Consider the following 23,429-nt stretch of genomic DNA (forward strand, 5'->3'; position numbering starts at 1 on the left):
GGGACCTTCTTGGCGGCGGCTTCGGGAAGCTCTGCCGGCAAATAGTCACCAGAAATCAACTTCCTCTTCTTGCTCTGTCCAGTTGATGGCGTTACAGACGGTTGAGTCAGCTTGAGCACAAAGATCCCTGGTTCCACAGGTAACTTAAGTGCGGCGCACTTTGATAGGCCATCGGCAATGGCGTTCTGAGCTCTTGGAACATGCTCCATCTGTAGGCTGTCAAAGTGCTCTTCTAGCTTTCTCACTTCGTCGACGTAGGCTTCCATCAACGGACTCTGATAGCTCTTGTTCACTTGGCGGACGACAAGCTGCGAGTCACCCCTGACAATGAGCTTCTTGATCCCAAGGTCTGCCGCGATCTTGAGACCGGCAAGCAAGCCTTCATACTCTGCAGTATTGTTTGTTGCTTGCTCTTTGGGAATGTGCATCTGGACTACGTACATGAGGTGCTCTCCGGTGGTTGCGACAAGCAGCACGCCAGCGCCGGCGCCTTGCAGCGAAAAGGCACCATCAAAGTACATCAGCCACTCTTTGCCTGCTTCCTTGATGGGGATACTCGTTTCTGGAATTTCTTCATCTGGTGTTGGCATCCATTCTGCTATGAATTCTGCCAATGCTCTGCTTTGGATAGTTGAAGTACTCTCAAACTTAAGGCCAAAGCTTGACAGTTCCAGTGCCCACTCAACAATCCTGCATGTCGCTTCTGGATTCTGTAGTATCCTCTTCAGCGGAAAGCGAGTGACAACTGTGATCTCATGTGCTTGGAAGTAATGGCGCAGCTTTCTCGAGGCCATGAGGAGGCCGAAAAGCAATTTCTGCACGCCAGAGTACCTTGACCTAGCCCCCTGTAGAAGGGAACTGACAAAGTAAACTGGGCGCTGCACCGTTTTCTTCTGTATCTCCTTGCGCATCTGTGCAGATCCATCTTTGTCGGGACCAAAGCTTGCCGGGGAAGCCCCCTGCTTGTCGCTGGATGCGCCTGCCGTGGTTGCTGGCTCGTCATCTGCCTCCCTCTCTGCTACTAACGCAGCACTAACCACTTGATTGGTTGCCGCAATATATAGCAGCAGCTTCTCTTGTGGCTTAGGTGCGACAAGTATTAGAGGGGAGGACAGGTATCTCTTCATTCTTGCAGCGTAGCCTCCGCTTCCGGAGTCCATTTCACTGGACCTGCCTTTTTCAATAATTTGAAAAATGGCAGGGCGTGCTCAGCAGACCTAGAGATAAACCTGCTGAGAGCAGCCACGCAACCGGCAAGTCTTTGTACATCCTTGACGCGCTTTGGTGCTTCAATCTGCTCAATGGCCTTGATCTTGTCGGGATTGGCTTCAATTCCCCGCTGAGACACGAAGAACCCGAGAAGCTTGCCGGAGGGGACTCCAAACACACACTTCTCTGGGTTGAGCTTGAGGCTGATCTTGCGCAGATTTGCAAAGGTCTCGTCTAAATCTCGAATCAGAGTTGCCTTGTCCTTGCTCTTGACCACTATGTCATCCATGTAGGCTTCCACATTTCTGTGTATTTGCGGCTCAAGAGCGACATGGACTACTCTTGCAAATGTTGAACCAGCATTTTTTAATCCGAAAGGCATCCTTATGAAACAGTATGTGCCACATGGAGTAATAAATGCGGTCTTCTCCTCATCCTCTTCTGCCATGAAGATCTGATGGTATCCTGAGTATGCGTCAAGAAATGAAAGCAAATCACATCCGGCCGTGGAGTCAACAATCTGGTCAATGCGCAGCAAAGGAAATGGGTCTTTGGGACAAGCTTTGTTAACATCGGTAAAATCGATACAAAGTCTCCATTTCCCATTCGCCTTGCGCACGACTACAGGATTGGCCAACCACGTAGGATGGAGCACTCCTCTGACAAGGCCTACTGCTTCCAACTTCTTGATCTCTTCTGCGATGAATTCTTGGCGCTCCACTGCTTGCTTCCTGACCTTCTGCTTGACGGGCCGCGCATGAGGACAAACGGCAAGGTGGTGCTCAATTACTTTCCTGGGAACACCAGGGATGTCAGACGGTTGCCACGCAAACACGTCGACATTCGCCCGCAGGAAAGCAATGAGCGCGCTTTCCTATTTACGGTCGAGAGTGGCACTGATGGTGAAGGTACCACCAGTGCCGTCCTCCTTGGCGGACACCTTCTTCGTCTCTGGTGGAGCTGCCATTGTCTTCTTACACTTGCCGGTGGAGCTCGATGGTGCGTCCTCGACGGCAGCGCAGCACTCCGAAGAGGTGCGCTTGCCGGAGTGGGCATCGGAACTCTTGCCGGACTTGGTCTTCTTCCCCCCGGGAGCTTCAACGGCAAGTGACTTGTGATCTGCTGCGGCTGCTGCTTCCCGGTAGATCTTGTCGGTGCAGATAAGAGCATCCTTCTTGTCACCGGGAACAGAGATAACGCTTATCGGGCCTGGCATCTTCAGCATGTTGTATGCGTAGTGAGAGGCTGCCATGAACTTGGCGAGTGCTGGACGGCCAAGTATCCCATTGTAAGGCAATGGAATATCGGCAACGTCAAAAGTGACCCTCTCAGTCCTGAAGTTCAGCTCGCTGCCAAATGTTACTGGCAACGTAACCTTCCCCTTCGGCTTGCTCCTTCCCGGGTTGATTCCTTGGAATGTGCCGGTATCTTCAAGCTCGCTGTCAGGGATCTGGAGTTTTTGGAGTACAGCGGAGGAGATCAGGTTCAAGCCGGCCCCGCCGTCAACTAGCATCTTAGTGACCTTGAGGTTGCGGATAGTTGGTGAAACCAACATCGGCAAGCACCCGACCGCAGTTCTGCGATCAGGGTGGTCCTCAATATCAAAGATGATAGGCATGCTGGACCATTTCAAAAGATTGCGTGACTCGACAGGTGGTTCTGCTGCATTGACTTCCCGCACCCACTGCTTGAGTTGGCGGTGCGAAGTATGCAGAGAAGCACCGCCGTCAACGCACAAGACCTCTGTGGCTTTCTGGAACTCCTTCTCACTGGTCTCGACATCATCCATGTCTTCGTCGTCATCGTCATCTTCATCCTTGTCACGGCCGCGGGGAGGTCTGTCTCCTTGCCGCTGCTTGGCCTTGCCGCGGCGTCCTCCCCGGCCGGCGCGCTTCTTGCCGGATTCTCCAGCGCCTCCTTGGGCCCTCTCCTTGTCGCGTCACTCGTATTCAGCCTTTTGCTGCTGGACAAGCTGCTCGACCTTCTTGCAGCTCTGGAGGTCATGGCCCTTGGTGCGGTGAATCCCGTAGTACTGCTTGTCGGCGACAGCCACGCCTGGCAGTTGGTGCATGTGGCAATCTCCTTGCCGGAGCTACCAGCTTTGGCTTTCTTGGCGCCACCCTTGTTGCCGGACTACTCAACGACTAGCACTTCTTTGCCTTTCTTTTTCCTGTTCCGCCGCCGGTTTTTCTTTGCCGGGGCAGCATCTTCGTTGTCGGATCCTTTTGCTCCGGTATTCTCTCCGGGGAGTTTCCTCCCTTCCTCAGCGCGTGCACACTTGTCAGCCAGGGCATAGAGCTCACTGACGTCTCTGATCCTGCACATCGCCATCTCCTCCCGCATCCTGCAGTTACGCACGTTCTGATGGAATGCGCTGATGATCGCGGCGGGGTGGACATCTGGGATGTTGTACTGTACACGGCTGAACCTCTGAATGTACTTGCGCAGGGGCTCTCCTTCCTTCTAGGCGAGCAGATGAAGGTCACTCTCTTGGCCATGAGGTTTGTGGCTGCCTGTAAAGGCGCCGACAAACTGATGGCATAGGTCTGCCCAGGAGGATATGGAGTTGTCCGGCAAGTGCATGAGCCAGGACCTGACGTTGGGCTTGAGCACCAGCGGGAAGTAGTTGGCAAGGATCTTGTCGTCTCGCCCCCCGGCAGCTTGCACCGCGATGGTGTAGATGCTGAGGAACTCCGACGGATGCGTCTTGCCGTCGTACTTCTCTGGAACGTCTGGCTTGAAATTCTTCGTGCTGGGCCACTGGACTTGCCGCAGCTCATGAGTGAACGCAGGGCAACCTACCGCGTACGGCAAGTCGCCTGGTTCCCCTGGCGCATGCATGTCGACAGAGGGCCCAGCGCGCTGGTCCGATTGACGTCGCGCTTCTCTTCGGCGCTCGATGCGAGTACGAGCTCGCGGATCTGATGACGCGGTGGAGTCACTGTCGAGGTGGATCTGGCGAGTCGGTGATCTCGGCCTTCGGGGCGGAGAGTGCACAGTGGTTGCACCCCCACCGGTCTTGTCGTCACCGGCTCGTGCCTGGCTGACTTGCCGCGGCTGCGACGTGCTCGGCAGCCGTTGAGTGTCGCCGTTGGCGAAGCCGATGAGACTCTGAAGGGTGGCCCTCCAGTCGTCGATCTTGTCTGCCATTGGAGGGTAGTCCAGGAGCAGTTGAGCTCGCGCCAAAGCTTCTGCTGCAGTGGCGGGTGGTGGTGGCGAACGGTGCAAGGAGCGGGATATGATCGGACTTCTAACTATGTTAGAAGGAGCAGTATCCCGTCCAGGCGACCGTGCCTCGCTCGTGCCAACATGTTGGCGTGCATGTTGGTCTTGAGCACTTCGGGATCCACCAGCTCAATCTTGGTCCAGCAAACGCATGGTACCGTGAGTACCATGATGCTGCCGGTCCCGCGCCTCCTGAGATGGGCGCGGTGCATGTACGGACGCCGAGGTCTTGGAGTGCGCCTGGTCGTTGTGGGAGCTGGCTACGCCGCCGATGGGCTGCGCAGCCTTGTTCTTGGACCTGGCAGCACCATGAGCTCCCTCGTCGACGCCCGTTCTTCCGCCGCCGCCCGCCCCATCGGCCGTTTGCTCCGGCGGTGGTGGGTTCGACGCGGACGGAGCAGCCGCCTCCGAAACCTTCTTCTTCGGCGGCATGTCGATGAAGATGATGAAGATCTAGCTCGCGTGAACGCCGGATCTGGTTCACACAACCTCGACGCCCCCTTCCTGGCGCGCCAAAGATGTCGGGGGACTGATCCACGAACACCTATGGGACCGGCGGGCTGAGTCCCTTTCGGTTCGGCGGGGGCGTAGGTCGCACGAAGAGCAGATCGAGGCGAAGCACACGAGCAGTTTACCCAGGTTCGGGCCGCACGGATGCGTAAAACCCTACTCCTGCTTTGTGTTTTGTATTAAGTTCTTGCTCGGGAGCGCGGAGTGCTACAGTACACACCAGCAGCTAACGAGACCGAGCGTGAGTGTTCTGTTTTTTCGAACCTCCCTCTACGTTGCGCATGGGCCTCCTTTTATATGCTCAAGGGGTCACCGACAGGTGGCAATGTAGGCAAGGGTAAAAATGTAAAGGTGCTGCGGTTGGTACAGCTACCTGCTACAGTGTATCATACCTAACCCTGACGGCAGGGGACAAGGGCATTAAATGCCCGTTTGCGTCGCCTAAACAGTATTAAAGGGATCGTCAGGGACGCCACCGCTTTCCAGATGGCAATCTTGTCAGCGCCGCTTGCCACCGCGCGCCGCTGGCTGCACCGCCTCCCGCCACGCACGCCTGGAAGGGTGCCAGAGCGACACGTTGGTGGATGTGCTGGAGCGCGGGCACAGAGTAGTGGCTTGCCGCGGCAAGCGCCTTGCCGCGGTCGTTGTCTTGTCGCGCCCGGGAGCTTGTCGCTCACCGGGCCTTGCCGGGGCGCGTGGCGTGTCGCGGCAAGTTCCTTGAGGTGCCTTGGTTGGCCTTCCCGGCAAGCTCCTCTTGCCGGGGTCTTGAGATGCCTTGGTTGGCCTTCCCGGCAAGCTCCTCTTGCCGGGGTCTTGTCCCTTTGACTTGGATACTTTGTTCTTGTATGGCTCCTAAAGGAACCACGGAGGACCTTGGCGGTCACCCGGCAAGCCTTGCCGCGGGATGCTGCGACTACCCGTGCACAAGTTCGGGATACTAGGGTACCCCTACTCTAGTACACCGACACCCCCGTACTCAGCGTGCTCACTGCCCACTACCTTGGGTTTCACATTAAAGATCTTCAGCCATAAGTCGAAGTGTGGCGGGATGTGGAGAAAAGCCTCGCACACGACAATGAATGTTGAGATGTTGAGGAAGGAATTTGGGGATAGATCATGAAAATCAATCCCGTAATAATACATGATGCCACGAACAAATGGGTGGAGGGGAAACCCTAGCCCGTGGATAAAATGAGGGAGGAATACGACCCTTTCGTGGGGTTCCGGGGGAGGGACGATCTGTTCCGCCGTCGGGAGACGGTGGCCGATTTTCTGGGCTAGATACCGGGCCTCCCGAAGTTTCTTGATGTCCTTCTTCCGGAAGGTAGAGGCCATCCACTTGCCTCCCGCTCCGGACATATTGGAGTGGTTCTTCGGAGAAAATGCAAACTTGGGCGCTGGAGCTCGAGTACGCGAGAATGGATGGGCAGGAGAGAAGAAGGCGTGGGTAAAAATGTGGAACCCTTAACCCTTTATAAGGGCGGAAGAAACTATCAACCATGTACACGTCGTATGAAGAGGTGGCCGTCCAACATCCAGTGAATGGCGGGTCTTGGCGTTGCTCCTTGTCGGCATCATCGTCCATACCATCGATGCCTTCGGAGCCATAGCCAAGCACGTCGGTTAAGTCATCGACGATGGCTATGAAGTGGGTGGCGGGCGGGAAGAGAAATTCCTCATCATCCGTCTTTAGCTCGAACCGGACATAGTTCGGCTGTGAGTCCTTTTCCAAGGACAAATTCTTTAAAGATTTTAGCACGTCGCCCAAAGGCGAGTGCTGGAACACGTCAGCGGTGCCGAATTCGAAGATTGATAACCGATCTAACTCGGTGTCGGCGGGTGTACACAGTCCGAAACTTATAGCCGGAGATGAGTCCGAAGTTCTGTTGAAGCGAATGTTGCGGGGCATCGAGTCCATGTGCGGCTCCAACTCCGCGGACTCTGTTGCCTCGGGTGGCTCGATCTGCTTTGGCTCTAGGGTCGTTCCAGCCATAGGAACCATCTCATGGGTCTAATCCGATGAAAGATTTAAGTCACGTTCATCGGGATGAGGGGGAGCGATCGCGGCAGGCTCAAATCCCTTGAAGATCAAGTCTCAGCGGATATCCGTGATGTAGTTCCCGCTTTTGAATCCGACCTGATGGCCGGGGGCATAGCTGTCAATCTGCTCCAGATGGCCAAGCGAGTTGGCCCGCAGTACGAAGCCGTCGAATGTGAAGATCTGAAAGGGGAGAAAGGTTCCTCTTTCGACAGTGTCATTCTTGACGGTTGAAGGGTCCATCGAGCCTCTTGTCGACTGCACAGTGGAACTCTCAATGAAAGCACCAATGTCGGTGTCAAAACTGGCGGATCTTGGGTAGGGGGTCCCGAACTGTGCGCCTAGGATTGATGGTAATAGGAGACAGGGGACATGATGTTTACCCAGGTTCGGGCCCTCTCTATGGAGGTAATATGCTACTTCCTGCTTGATTGATCTTGATGAATATGAGTATTACAAGAGTTGATCTACCACGAGATCGTAATGGGTAAACCCTAGAAGTCTAGCCTATGGATATGGTAATGAGTATATGCCTCATCCTTTCCGGACTATCCCCTTCAGTTTATATAGACACCGAGGGGATCTAGGGTTTACATGGAATCAGTTACATAAGAAGAGTCTTCGGTCGCCAAGCTTGCCTTCCACGCCAAGTAGAGTCCAATCCGGACACGGTGCAGTCTTCGGTCTTCACGTCCTCATAGCCCATGAGTCCGGCCCACGGATAACAGGCCGGACGTCCGAGGACCCCTTAGTCCAGGACTCCCTCACCCATCAATTGATGTCAATGCGGGGAGTAGGGATTGCCATGAAACAGATGCACTAAGAGCTGTAAGTGTATGAAAGCTCAAACTGAAACTAAGTGGGTGTGCATCCAACTTGCTTTCTCATGAAGACCTAGGGAATTTGAGGAAGCCCATCATTGGAATATACAAGCCAAATTCTGTAATGAAAATTCCCACTAGTATATGAAAGTGATAATTTAAGAGACTCTCTATATGAAGAACATGGTGCTACTCTGAAGCACAAGTGTGGTAAAAGGATAGTAACATTGTCCCTTCTCTCTTTCTCTCATTTTTTAATTTTTTTCTCTTCTTTTAGGCTTCTTTGGCCTCTATCTTTTTTTGGGGGGGGGCTTCTTTGGCCACTTTTATTTTGATAACCTAACATGGGACAATGTTCTAATAATGATGATTATCACACTTTTATTTACTTACAACTCAATATTAGAAATCGATACTAGAACAAAATATGACTCTATATGAATGCCTCTGGCGGTGTACCGGGATGTGCGATGATCTAGCGTAGCAATAACATCAAAAAACGGGCAAGCCATGAAAACTTCATGCTAGCTATCTTACGTTCATGCAAAGCAATATGACAATGATGCTCAAGTCATGTATATGAAGATGATGGAAGTTGCATGGCAATATATCTCGGAATGGCTATGGAAATTCCATAATAGGTAGGTATGGTGGCTGTTTTGAGGAAGATATTAGGAGGCTTATGTCTGATAGAGCGTATCATATCACGGGGTTTCGATGAAGTGGCGAAGTTTGCACTGACTCTCAAGGTGAGAAAGGGCAATGCACGGTACCGAAGAGGCTAGCAATAATGGAAGGGTGAGACTGCGTATAATCCATGGACTCAACATTAGTCATAAAGAACTCACATACTTATTGCAAAAATCTATTAGTCATCGAAACAAAGTACTACGCGCATTCTCCTAGGGGGATAGATTTGTTGGAAAAGACCATCGCTCGTCCCCGACCGCCACTCATAAGGAAGACAATCAATAAATACCTCATGCTCCAACTTCGTTACATAACGGCTCACCATACGCGCATGCTGCGGGAATCACAAACTTCAACGCAAGTATTTCAACAATCCACAACAACCCACTAGCATGACTCCAATATCACCATATTTATATCGCAAAACTATTGCAAGGAATCAAACATATCATATTCAGTGATCTACAAGTTTTGTGTAGGATTTAATGACTAACCATGTGAATGACCAATTCATGTCATCTCTCTAAATACATATAAGTGAAGCAAGAGAGTTTAATTCTTTCTACAAAAGATATGCCCATGCTCTAACAAATACAAGTGAAGCAAAAGAGCATTCTTCAAATAGTGGTTTTCTATGTGAAGAGAAACATTCATTCCAAACTTCAAATGATATATGTGAAGCACACGAAGCATTCTATAAGGCCATACTCAAAAGATATAAGTGAAGTGCAAAGAGCATTCTATAAATCAACCATGTACTATCTCATACCAGCATGGTGCATAAAAGAAAAGTCAAAAGTAAATGCAAAAGACGCTCCAAGATTTGCACATATCACATGAACGAAACGAATCCAATACTTGTTGAAGAAAGATGGGATGCCTTCCGGGGCATCCCCAAGCTTAGACGCTTGAGTCTCCTTGAATATTTACTTGGGTTGCCTTGGACATCCCCAAGCTTGAGCTCTTGCCTCTCCTCCTTCTCCTGACATCGATACCTCATCGATCTTTGATCACTTCATCCACACAAAACTCAACATAAAGCTCGGTAAGATCCGTTAGTATAATAAAGAAAATCATTACTCTAAGTACTGTTGCAAACCAATTCATATATTGTTTTTTCACTGTAACTACTTTAATATAACTTTTGCATGGCTTAATCCACTGGTAGAAATTGATAATTTCATCAAAACAAGCAAACGATGCATCAAAAACAGAATCTGTCTTAAACAGGACAGTATGTAGTAATCTGAACATTCACCATACTTCTGGTACTCCGAAAATTCTGAAAAAATTGGGAAAAATAAAAAATTTGTATATACAGACAGTGCAAAAAGTTTCATAACCGTTTAACGTTCCATTAAAAAATGTAAAATCGCTCACTACAGCCAAAGTTTCTGTTTTGCACAGCACAAACCAACAAGCAATGTAAACATCCTAAAGGCAAATCTTGGCACATTATTTTTATTTTTAAACTTTATAAAAGCACACAACAGAAATAAATGACTCTCTAAAACTTCCGGGTTGTCTCCCTGGCAGCGCTTTCTTTAAAGCCATTAAGCTAGGCATATAGTGCTCAAGTAATGGATCCACCCGGATCTCAAGGTATATCAAAGCCAATTTTAATTAACAATGATTTGTGATTTAGTAGTGAGCACAAAGTAACATATATCATGCAAAAATGATGTCTAACTCTCTTCCTATGCATCGGCATGTCATAAAAGAACAATTCATGCACACATAGTAAAGGCCAATGCATAGTATAAACAGTTTCTTGCAATTTTATCTTATTGGAAACATGGAGAGGCCGAGATGTAGTTCCTCTCTCATAATAATTGCAAGTAGGAGCAGAAAGCACATCCATATTATATCTATCAAAATCATCATGTGTAGTAGTAAAACACAACCCATCAATATAATCCTTAATAAGGGCAAACTTCTCCGATATAGTGTAGTCGGGAGAATTCAAAAAGATAATAGGACTATCATGCATGGGTGCAATAGCAACAGTTTCATGTTTAACATAAGGAGCTATATCAAGTTCATATCCATAAGCATAATTCATATTGGCATCTTTTCCACAAGCATAGCAAGCATCATCAAAAAGGGATATTTCAAAAGATTCAACAGGATCATAACAATGATCATTCGGTAAGCACGAAGGGAAATTAAACAATATATGAGTTGAAGAGTTGCTCTCATTAGAAGGTCGGCACGGGTAGCTAATCCGCTCTTCCTCCTTTTGTTCTTCGCTCTCCTCATCATCTTTTTCATCCAATGAGCTCATTGTTTCATCAATTTCTTCTTCCATAGACTCCTCCAAAATATTAGTCTCTTCTCAGATAGCGGAGACTTTCTCAATAAATTCATCAATATCATAATTTTATTTATAATTCTCATAGAAATATTTAAGGATAGATAAATTGTCAGGTCTATAAACTGGATCATCAAAATCTTCAAACTCTTTAAACAAAGATTGAATTCCACAAGCTCCCTTAAAAGCAACAAATTCTTCTATTCGTTCCACATCATAGTAATCATATATACCATTAGCATAAGAAGCTAAGGTTTCATTATCATTATAATTGCATGAAAAGGTAAGGTGTGGAGCCTTCATCCTAGAGCAACAAGTATAATCATATCTCAAGCATAGTTGCCGATCATACCAATGCAACATATAAATTTGATCCCATAATAGTTTCCCTTTTTGAGTCAAGCGATAATCCCTAAAGTATTCACGTTGATCCAACATGTCTCCCATTATATAATTGAATGGGGTTTTCTCAGGATTATCAAAGTAGTGCATAATATCTTTCACATAAAGAGCATCGAGGGTTCTAGGAGGTTCCCCATCTTCATGAGTAGCAAGTAAACCTAATTTTTTGGTATTTCGTGTTCCGTATCCATAACTAAAGATAGAGAAAAACTTAGAACAACAAATAAAAATTACTTAGTGATAAAGCAAACAAGCACACACGAGAATATTCACCCACGCTATTGCTCCCTGGAAACGGCGCCAGAAAAAGGTCTTGATAACCCACAAGTATAGGGGATCAATTGTAGCCTCTTTCGACAAGTAAGAGTGTCGAACCCAATGAGGATCTAAAGGTAGAAAAAATATTCCCTCAAGTTTTATCGACCACCGATACAACTCTACGCACGCTTGACGTTCGCTTTACCTAGAACAAGTATAAAACTACAAGTACTTTGTAGGTATAACGGGATAGGTTTGCAAGAATATAAAGAGCACTTAGATAAAAACTAGGGGCTGTTTTAGGTAAATAAGCAATAAAGTTTGTATAGCAAGTATGGAAAAGTGGCGGTAGGAGTTGCGAAATTATCCCTAAGAAATTGACTACTTTACTAGACCGATAGCAAGTTTTATGTGGGAGAGGCCACTGCTAGCATGTCATCCCTGACTTGGAATTCTATGCACTTATGATTGGAACTATTAGCAAGCATCCGAAACTACTAACGTTCATTAAGGTAAAACCCAACCATAGCATTAAGATATATTGGTCCCCCTTCAATCCCATATGCATCAATTTCTATGCTAGGTTGAAGCTTCTGTCACTCTTGCCCTCTAATACATAGTCCTATCAACATATAACTAACCCTATGATGGGCACCAAAGGATAGCAACAAAACCACAAGCAAATTAAACCAATCATAGCAATTCACCAATTACCAATAGGACAACGAAAATCTACTCAGACATCATAGGATGGCAACACATCATTGGATAATAATATGAAGCATAAAGCACCATATTCAAGTAGAGGGTACAGCGGGTTGCGGGAGAGTGGACCACTGTAGATAGATGGGGGAAGGTGATGAAGATGTTGGTGAAGATGACGGAGGTGTTGGTGTAGATTGCTGTCACACGATGATGGCCCCAGTGGCGTTCTGGCGCCACCGGGAGAGAGGGGGAGAGGGCCCCCTCCTTCTTCTTCCTTGACCTTCCCCCTAGATAGGAGAAGGGTTTCCCCTCTGGGCCATGGCCTCCATGATGGCGGAGAGGAGAGAGCACCTCCGAGATTGGATCTGTCTCTCTGTCTGTGTCTATTTCTGTGTTTTAGATTATGGCCTTTCACCTTTTCTTATATTCCTGGAGACCCGTAACTCTAATTTGGCTGAAATTTTAACACGATTTCTATCCGGATATTAGCTTTCTTGCAGCGAAAGAAGGGCACCAACCTCCTTACGGGGTGGCCACGAGGGCCCAGGGCACTCCTGACTCCCTGGGCGCGCCCCCTGCCTCGTGCCCCCCTCGGGCATCGTCTCGCGTTGATTCTTCTTCCCAAAAAAACATATATTCCAAAACAAATCTCCGTCAGTTTTATCCCGTTTGGAATCCATTTGATATGGATTTTCTGTGAAACAAAAAACATGCAACAAACAGGAACTGGCACTAGGCACTGGATCAATATGTTAGTCCCAAAAATAGTATAAAAAGATGCCAAAAGTACATAAAAGTTGTAGAATATTGGCATGGAACAATAAAAAATTATAGAGACGATGGATACATATCAGAGTCCGAGGGAGAGTCGTGCACTTTAGACGCAGTCCCCTCCAGATCTCCGGTAGCAAGTTCCATAATTGCAGGGAGACCGACAGGCTCTAAACTCCCGTCTTCGGACCTGGTAGTCTGCTTTGAATCAAAGCCAGAGCGGCGGTCGGGGCCGCGAACCCTTCGATGATCAAGTCACCTCGGATATCAGCGACATAGTTCAGATTTCCATAACTGATCTGATGACCAGGGGCGTAGCTGTCGATCTACTCAAGGTGGTCGGTCGAGTTGGCACGCAATGCGAAGCCACCGAATACGAAAATTTGGCCAGGGAGGAAAGTATCCCCAGAGACAACATTGTTGCGGATGATCGAATGAGCCATCAAACCTTCTATCGACAGCACAAAGGAACTCTCAATGAAAGCACCAATGTCGGTGTCAAAACCAGCCGATCTCGGGTAGGGGGTCTCGAACTGTGCGTTTGAGGATGGAAGGTAATAGGAGGCAGGGACACGATGTTTACCCAGGTTCGGGCCCTCTTAATGGAGGTAATACCCTACTTCCTGCCTGATTGGCTTTGATGAGTATAGGGGTTACAAAGTTGATCTACCTCGAGATCGTAATGGCTAAAAGCTAGATGTCTAGCATGTATGATTATGATCGCCCCTACAGACTAAACCCTCCGGTTTATATATACACCAGAGGGGCCTAGGGTTGTACAGAGTCGGTTTATAGAGAAAGGAATCTTCACATCCGAATGCCAAGCTTGCCATCCACGCAAAGGAGAGTCCTATCCGGACATGGGGGAAGGCGATCTATCGTGTATCTTCTTGGCCCATTAGTCCGGCCCATATCACATAGCCCGGACGCCCGGGGACCCCCTAATCTAGGACTCCCTCATCGGCCCTCTTACCTCCCGGGTCGTTAACGGGCTGACATCGAAGCGGGCAATTGGTGGGCCCATTTGATTTCACGGGCCGTTAACAGGCCGATACTAAGTTCGGGCTACATATGGCCCAACTTTACTCTGGGCCTTTAGCAGGCCGAAAGAGACGGCGGGCTCGTACTGGACCATGAAGAGCATGGGCCGCTAAGAGGCCGAAAGTCAGGTCGTACTGTAAATGGCCCAATTGTGTTGTGGGCCTTTAGCAGGCCGAAAGAGAAACCGGGCTAGTATTGGACCATGAAGAGCTTCGGCCGTTAGAAGGCCAAAACTCAGGTCCGACGGCAAATGGCCCAACTCACTTATGGGCCTTCAATGGGCTGAAAGACACACCGGGCCAGAAAATTGGCCCAACACTTAAATGGGTCACTAAAAGGCCGAAAGATGTAGATCCTGAAAATTGGCCCATACCTTGAATGGGTCGTTAATAGGCCAAAACCACATCGAACTGATATTGAGCCCAAATATATAGCGGGTTGTTAACGGGCTCGGATTGACGATGGGCAACAATGGTGTCAAATCATTAAAGGGTCGTTGACAGGCCAAATTGGCACATCTCATATGGGTCGTGGGCTTAAATGGACCTGGCACAATTAGGCCTTATATGGGCCAGCCTGCTAATTCTTACTGGGTCGGCCTTTTTCACCGAAATGGGCCATTGTTGGGCCATGCCACATGTCGATCTATCATAGGAGCCTCCTGTCCAATGAGTGGATGACATCTGTCCCAACGGTGAGCCGACACGTGGTTAATCCGGCCAATGAGAATTTTACAGGTTCAAAATCCCCATTTGTCCAGGATGTTAACGGGTTACTGGATCCAAACCGGAACCCGATAGCTTAACGGCGACCCGTTACGGTGGATGCCACATGTCGGCCACCCTTGATGAAAGCACTTCTATGACGCTCAATTTGTCGTCATGGAAGTGGACACTTCCATGATGATAATTTTGGTAATGTCATGGAACACTTCTACGACAGCACATGTATGATTATCTTGATTTTGTCATAAAATCATCATGGATGTACATGCATGACCTAAAACGTGACCTACTGTGACAAACACGTATCATCACGGAAGTGTATTTTTTTGTAGTGTATAGAACATATACAATAGAGCAACATATTGCATGGTAAAATCAGATAGCACAATTCACTAGAATTTGTGAAGGAAAGGCAGGAGCAGCACACGCAACGGGTAAACCAAGCATGCTTAACTGGCATAGCTAGCAAATGGCAAGGTGCTCCTCCAAGATCCGATGGTCGGCAAGAATGGCAGCCATCGCGACCTCATCCACGCGTGCGACCGCGATTTGCTTCTCCGCTGCCAAATGCTCCCTGAGATCCTTGCTATACTGCGTGCACCATGTGAGGGAGTCCAGGATTTGGGGGTCCTCTGATAGCCGGACTATATCATTTGGCCAGACTGTTGGACTATGAAGATACAAGATTGAAGACTTTGTCCCGTGTCCGGGTGGGACTCTCCTTTGCGTGGAATGCAAGCTTGGCGATTCGGATATGTAGATCTCCTCCCTTGTAACCGACTCTATATAACCCTAGCCCCCTCGGGTGTCTATATAAACCGGAGGGTTTAGTTCATAGGACAACAACAATCATACCATAGGCTAGCTTCTAGGGTTTAGCCTCTCCGATCTCGTGGTAGATCAACTCTTGTAATATGCATATCATCAAGATCAATCAAGCAGGAAGTAGGGTATTACCTCCATCGAGAGGGCCCGAACCTGGGTAAACATTGTGTCCCCCGCCTCCTGTTACCATCTGCCTTAGACGCATAGTTCGGGACCCCCTACCCGAGATCCGCTGGTTTTGACACCGACATTGGTGCTTTCATTGTGAGTTCCACTATGCCGTCACCATCAAGGCTTGATGGCTCCTTCGATCATCGACAACGTTGCGATCAAGGGTGAGGTTTTCCTTCCCGGATAGATCTCCGTATTCGGCGGCTTTGTACTGCGGGCCAACTCGCTTGGCCATCTAGAGCAGATCAAGAGCTACGCCCCTGGCCATTAGGTCAGGTTTGGAAGCTTGAACAATACCGCCGACATCCGTGGAGACTTGATCTTGGATGGATTCGAGCCGATATCAGGTGCGCCGCACAGTCACGATGGGCACGATTTAGCTCTGCCGATGGACAGTGTTCGGGAGATCGCACCTGTAACTACTCCGGCCCTCAAACCGGAACAGATCACGCCGTCCAAGGACGGGTGGATGGACCCTGCCACGGAGGCCGCACACTCAGCGGTGATAGAGCCGAATGCTGACTTCACCTCCTATGAGTCCTGTGTTGCCGGACACTCAGATTCGTCCCCGCCCACAGACTCCGAACCGCTCGTGTCCGTGCCCAACCAATCTGATTGGGCACCGATCATGGAGTTCACCTCCGCGGATATCTTTCAGCACTCGCCCCTAGGCGATGTGCTAAACTAACTACGGTCTCTCTCCTTGTCAGGAGACCCTTGGCCGAACTATGTCCGGCTCGAGTGGGAAGTTGACGGCAAAGAAATTCATTCCCCACCGACTTAGTAGCCACTGTCGACGACTTAACCGACATGCTCGATTTCGGCTCTGAAGACATCGACGGTATGGACGACGATGCGGGAAACGAACAGGAACCACAGCCCACAGGGCGCTGGACTGCCACCTCATCGTATGATATATACATGGTGGACACCCCCAAAGAAAGCGATGGCAATAAGGCAACAGAGGATAATCCCCCTGAGTAGCAATCCAAGAACCGGCATCATCGGCAATGCTCTAAGCCCCGCCATAGCAAAAACAACGATACCGGCACAGGAGACAATAACGCTGCAAATAGTGGCAAAGACGAAGACAATCCCCTCCAGCCAGGCTTCGAGCAGGAGGATGGGCAAGCCAGCCCTAAGGAACAGGCAGAAGACGGAGAATCATAGGATGACAATTACATGCCTCTCTCCGAAGACGAGGTGAGCCTCGACGATGAAGAATTTATCGTGCCTGAGGATCCCATCGAACAGGAGCGCTTTAAGCGCTGGCTTATTGCCACAGCAAAAAGCTTGAAGAAAAAGCAACAACAACTTCAAGCTGAGCAAGATTTGCTAGCGGATAGATGGACTGAGGTCCTGGCAGCCGAGGAACACGAACTCGAGCGCCCAATCGAAAGTTTCCCAAAGCGCAAGTTGCTACCCCAACTTGAAGAGGACGCATTAAACCCCGCGCTTCCAGCGTATGATGTGGCAAACCGGCCACCTCGTGGCTGGGACAAAGTGGCATATAAGGCCGAAGTCCAGCCGGCACCCCGTCGCCAGTCAAAGAAAAACAGCAAGGCCCGGGATAACGTGCAGGACCTGTGAGACTTATTGGAAAACAAAACAGGACACAAAAGATCAATCTTCGGATCACGAGGGCGCCCCCCAACACATGACGATGACCGTCATGCCGGATATACTAAAAACAAATCCGGCCGGGCCGAACACAGCAGACAAGACTCGTACGAACTACGTCGTGACATAGCCCGACATAGACGCGCCGCACACCCCCTATGCTTCACTGTTGAAGTAATGGATCATGAATTCCCAGAAGGGTTTAAACCCGTGAACATTGAATCATACGATGGCACTACTGACCCCGCGGTATGGATCGAGGATTTCTTCCTCCACATTCACATGGCCCGCGGGGATGATGTGCACGCTATCAAGTATCTCCCATTGAAACTCAAAGGACCGTCTCGGCATTGGCTGAATAGCTTGCCAGCAAACTCCATCGGAAGTTGGGAGAACCTCGCAGACGCATTCCTGGATAACTTCTAGGGCACATATGTGCGACCACCGGTTGCTGATGATTTGAGTCACATAACACAACAGCCTGGAGAGTCAGCCAGGAAATTCTAGACCCGGTTCCTAACCAAAAAGAACCAAATTATGGACTGTCCGAGTGCCGAAGCCCTAGCGGCCTTTAAACATAACATCCATGAAGAGTGGCTCGCCCGACATCTCGGCCAAGAGAAGCCAAAGTCCATGGCAGCCCTCATGACACTCATGACCCGCTTCTGCGCAGGCGAGGATAGCTGGTTCGCTCGTGGCAACAACACAGCAAGCAATACTGGCAAATCAGAGGCTAGAGATAGCAACGGAAAAACCCATCGCAACAAACACAGACGCCACAAACATGGTGAAAGCATCGAAGAGACGGAAGTCAATGCCGGATTTAATAGCTCTAAGTACGTTCAACGGACAGGGCCACTCAAAAATGACAATTCGGGTCCGTCCAGTTTGGACCGCATACTCGACCGTCCATGCCAAATTCATGGCAACCCAGGAACACCAGCCAATCATACCAACAGAGAATGTTGGGTCTTCAAACAAGCTGGAAGGTTAGGTGCCAAAAACAAAGATAAGGGGTCTCAAAGAGATGACAGCGACAAGGAGCCCAGATCACCGAATATAGGAGGACAAAATAAATCTCTCCAGCAAATCCAAACGGTGAATATGGTAAACGCCACCCACGCTGTAACACCCACGATGCGCCTATATCTCCCATGTGTCGGGGCACGACTTAGAGGCATAACCGCATTGTAGGCATGTCGCAAGAGGTGTAATCTTTACACATCCCATGTACTGAATAAGAAAGAGGTACATAATTGGCTTACAATCGCCACTTCACACAATATATAAATATAACATTACATCATCCAGATACAATCAAGGTCCGACTATGGAGCCAAAATAAAGACAACCCCAAATGCATCAGATCCCCGATCACCCCAACTGGGCTCCACTACTGATCGTCTGGAAAGGAAACGTAGTAACGTCCAGAGTCCTCGTCGAACTCCCACTTGAGTTCAATCGCATCGCCTGGAATGGTATCATCGGCACCTGCATCTGGTTTTGGAAGTAATCTGTGAGTCACGGGGACTCAGCAATCTCACACCCTCGCGATCAAGAGTATTTAAGCTTATGGGTAGGTAAAAGGTATGTGAGGTGGAGCTGCAGCAAGCACTAGCATATATGGGGGCTAACTTACGCAAATGAGAGCGAGAAGAGAAGGCAAAGCACGTTCGAGAATCTATGATCAAGAAGTGATCCTAGAACTACTTACGTTCAAGCATAACACGAGACCGTGTTCTCTCCCAAACTCCGCCGAAAAGAGACCATCACGGCTACACACGCGGTTGATCCATTTTAATTAAGTAAAGTTTCAGGTTTTCTACAACCGGACACTAACAAATTCCCATCTGCCCATAACCGCGGGCACGGCTTTCGAAAGTTCAAATCCCTACAGGGGTGTCCCAACTTAGCCCATCACAAGCTCTCACGGTCAACGAAGGATATTCCTTCTCCGAGGACGACCCGATCAAACTCGGAATCCCAGTTACAAGACATTTCGACAATGGTAAAACAAGACCAGCAAAGCCGCCCGAATGTGGCGACAAATCCCGATAGGAGCTGCACATATCTCGTTCTCAGGGCACACCGGATGAGCCAGACGTCGGGTTGCATAGACCCTGGTTGCCCAGGGGGCGCCAGACATCGCTCAGGTTGGACCAACACTTAGAGAAGCACTGGCCCCGGGGGGGGGGGGGGGGGGGTTAAAATAAAGATGACCCTTGAGTCCGCGAAACCCAAGGGAAAAATGCTAGGTGGAAAATGGTAAATCCTAGGTTGGGCCTTGCTGGAGGAGTTTTATTCAAGGCGAACTGTCAAGGGGTTCCCATTATAACCCAACCGTGTAAGGAACGCAAAATCAAGGAACATAACACTGGTATGACGGAAACTAGGGCGGCAAGAGTGGAACAAAACACCAGGCATAAGGTCGAGCCTTCCACCATTTACCAAGTATATAGGTGCATTAAAGTAAACAAGATATAATAATGATATCCCAACAATAAACATGTTCCAACAAGGAACAAACTCCAATCTTCACCTGCAACTAACAACACTATAAGAGGGGCTTAGCGAAGCGGTAACATAGCCAATCAACGGTTTGCTAGGATAAGGTGGGTTAGAGGTTTGACATGGCAATATAGGAGGCATGATAAAGCATGCGGTAGGTATCGCAGCATGGGCATAGCAATAGAGTGAGCAACTAGCAAGCAAAGATAGAAGTGATTTCGAGGGTATGGTCATCTTGCCTGCAAAGTTCTCCGAGTTGATGTAAGCTTGATCCTCGTAAGCATACTCAACAGGTTCCTCGATCACATACTCGTCTCCCGGCTCTACCCAAAGCAAGAACACAAGCAAAGGGAACCACAATCAACCACGGTGCAATGCGCAAGCAACATGATGCAAAACATGGCATGATACGCGGGATGTGATATGTAATGCATATGCGTGCTCCAGAAGGAAAAGATTGAACCAGGCTTCAACTTGGCAAACCAAGAGTGCCTCTGGAAAGATGAGTTGATTTCGGTCGAAATTGATATAAAGATCACAGGAATCGGATGCACGGTTTGCAAATGGCAAGCAAAACAATAATGGCACTATTCTGCGATTAACAGCACGATGCCATCTAAAATGCAACAAGAAACTAAGCTACTGCACTCTAACATAGCAACAAAGCACATGGCGGTGATCCACTCAAGATGCTTGAAAAAATATGAACACTGAGCTATGGCTAATTCACACAACAGAAGGCTCAAACAAGCATGGCAAAAGTGCAAAAGATATCAGGTTTACATACTTAGTGAAAATAACAACATGTCAGGATTTAACATCAGGAAGCAATGTTTAGAGCAAGATAACAACATGCTATAGGAACATATCATGGCAAGGCAAGGAATGGCATGAATCTACTCAAAGCATATAACAAAAGTCCCTAACCGACGATAAGCCAAAAAGGATCAGAAGATACAATGGCAACCATGTGAACATAGCAAGTTTCGTTAACAGATTCAGACTTAGCAGAAAATTGGACATGGCAAAAACGGAGTTGAGTAGGCATGTTTGCGAGCTTGATGCACTCACCACAAGGCATTGCATGACAAACCAAGCATACACCCAGCAAGAATACATGTTCAATAAGCTAACCATGGCAAGAACAATCTCATAGCATGCAAGGATCAACTACAACAACCTTGGCAAAATTGAACAACATGTAAACAATCTGCCAGGAATATTTTATAGCAAAAGAAGAGCAAGATTGATTCATGCTAGGGTACTCCATAATTGCAAACAAATACATGGATGGATAGAGCATAACAATATCTCAAAATCATTGAGGGAGTCCTGGATTAGGGGGTGTTCGGATAGCCGGACTATACCTTCAGCCGGACTCCTGGAGTATGAAGATACAAGACTGAAGACTCCGTCCCGTGTCCGGAAGGGATTTTCCTTGGCGTGGAAGGCAAGCTTGGCGATACGGATATGAATATCTCCTACCATTGTAAGCGACTTTGTGTAACCCTAACCCTCTCCGGTGTCTATATAAACCGGAGAGTTTTAGTCCGTAGGACAACATACACATCAACAATCATACCATAGGCTAGCTTCTAGGGTTTAGCCTCCTCGATCTCGTGGTAGATCTACTCTTGTACTACCCATATCATCAATATTAATCAAGCAGGACGTAGGGTTTTACCTCCATCGAGAGGGCCCGAACCTGGGGAAAACTTCGTGTCCCTTGTCTCCTGTTACCATCCGGCCTAGACGCATAGTTCGGGACCCCCTACCCGAGATCCGCCGGTTTTGACACCGACATTGGTGCTTTCATTGAGAGTTCCTCTGTGTCGTCGCTGTCAGGCTCGATGGCTCATACGATCATCGATAGCGATGCAGTCCAGGGTGAGACCTTCCTCCCCGAACAGATCTTCTTCTTCGGCGGCTTCGCACTGTGGGCCAATTCGCTTGGCCGTCTAGAGCAGATCGAAAGCTACGCCCCTGGCCGTCAGGTCAGATTTGGAAGTTTTAACTACACGGCTGACATCCGCGGGGACTTGATCTTCGACGGATTCGAGCCACTGCCGAGCGAGCCACACTGTCACAACGAGCTTGATCTAGCTCTGCCGCCGAACAGTGCCCTGGAGGCCGCACCCGCATCGGCTCCGACCCTTAATTCAGAGCCAACTGCGCCGATCGAGGATGGGCGGTTGGATGCCACCTCAGGGGATGCGACCCCAACGGCGATTGAGCCAAGCACTAGCCTCGTACTCTGCGAGACTTGTGACTCCAAGGAGCCGGATTCCTCTCCGGACTCCGAACCCTCCGCGCCCCTGCCAATCAAATCCGATTGGGTGCCGATCATGGAGTTCACTACCGCGGACATCTTTCAGCACTCGCCTTTCGGCGATATCCTGAAGTCACTGAAGTCTCTCTCTTTATCAGGAGATCCCTGGCCAGACTACGGTCAGCAATGTTGGGGTACGGACGATGAAGAAATTCAAATCCCACCCACCACCCACTTTGTAGCCACTGTCGACGACTTAACCGACATGCTCGACTTCGACTCCGAAGATATCGACGGTATGGACGCCAATGAAGGAGATGATGAAGAACCAGCGCCTACTAGGCCCTAGAAAGCCACCTCATCATATGACATATACATGGTGGACACCCCAAAAGAGGGAGATGGCAATGGAACAGCGGAGGATGACCCCTCCAAGAAACAGCCTAAGCGCCAGCGTCAGCGGCGCCGCTCAAAATCCCGCCAAAACAAACAAGGTGATTCCAGCACGGAGATAATAATACTCCGGAAAGCGCCGAAGAAAACCCCCTCCAGCAAGATTTAGCACAGGAGGATGGAGAAACCAGCCCTCACGAGAGAGCGGCAGACAGAGAGGTCGAGGAAGAGGCAAGCCTCGACGACGACAAATTCGTCGTGCCAGAGGATCCTGTCGAGCAAAAGCGTTTTCAACGCAGGCTTATGGCCACGGCAAGAAGCCTCAAGAAAAAACAGCAACAACTTAGAGCTGATCAAGATTTGCTAGTCGACAGATGGACTGAAGTCCTTGCGGCCGAAGAGCATAAACTCGAACGCCCCTCCAAGAGCCACCCAAAGCGCAGGTTGCTACCCCGATTAGAGGAGTAAGCACTTGATGCGGCCGACCTGCCACCTCGTGGTCGCGGCAGAGAGGCCTCTCGGCCCTCCACTCAAGCCGCACCCCGTACCAAGGCACGGGAATATGCGCCGGACTTATGAGACATAATGGAGGACAAGGCAAGGCAAACAAGATCGATCTACGGATCGCGTGGGCGCCCCACGGCTCGAGACGGTAACCGTCATGCCGGCCACAAATTCGGCGGGGCCGAACACAGTAGACAAGGCTCATTGGAGCTACGTCACGATATAGCCTAGTGTAGAGGCGCCGCACACCCACTCTGCTTTACAGAAGAAATAATGGATCATCAAATCCCCGAGGGTTTCAAACCCGTAAACATCGAATCATATGATGGCAGAACAGATCCTGCGGTATGGATCGAGGATTATTTCCTTCATATCCACATGGCCCACGGCGATGATTTCCACGCCATCAAATACCTCCCACTCAAGCTTAAAG

The sequence above is a fragment of the Triticum urartu genome, chromosome 5A (genome assembly GCF_056163025.1).
Source record: "Triticum urartu cultivar PI428250 chromosome 5A, HENAU_Tu73, whole genome shotgun sequence".
Taxonomy (NCBI): domain Eukaryota; kingdom Viridiplantae; phylum Streptophyta; class Magnoliopsida; order Poales; family Poaceae; genus Triticum; species Triticum urartu.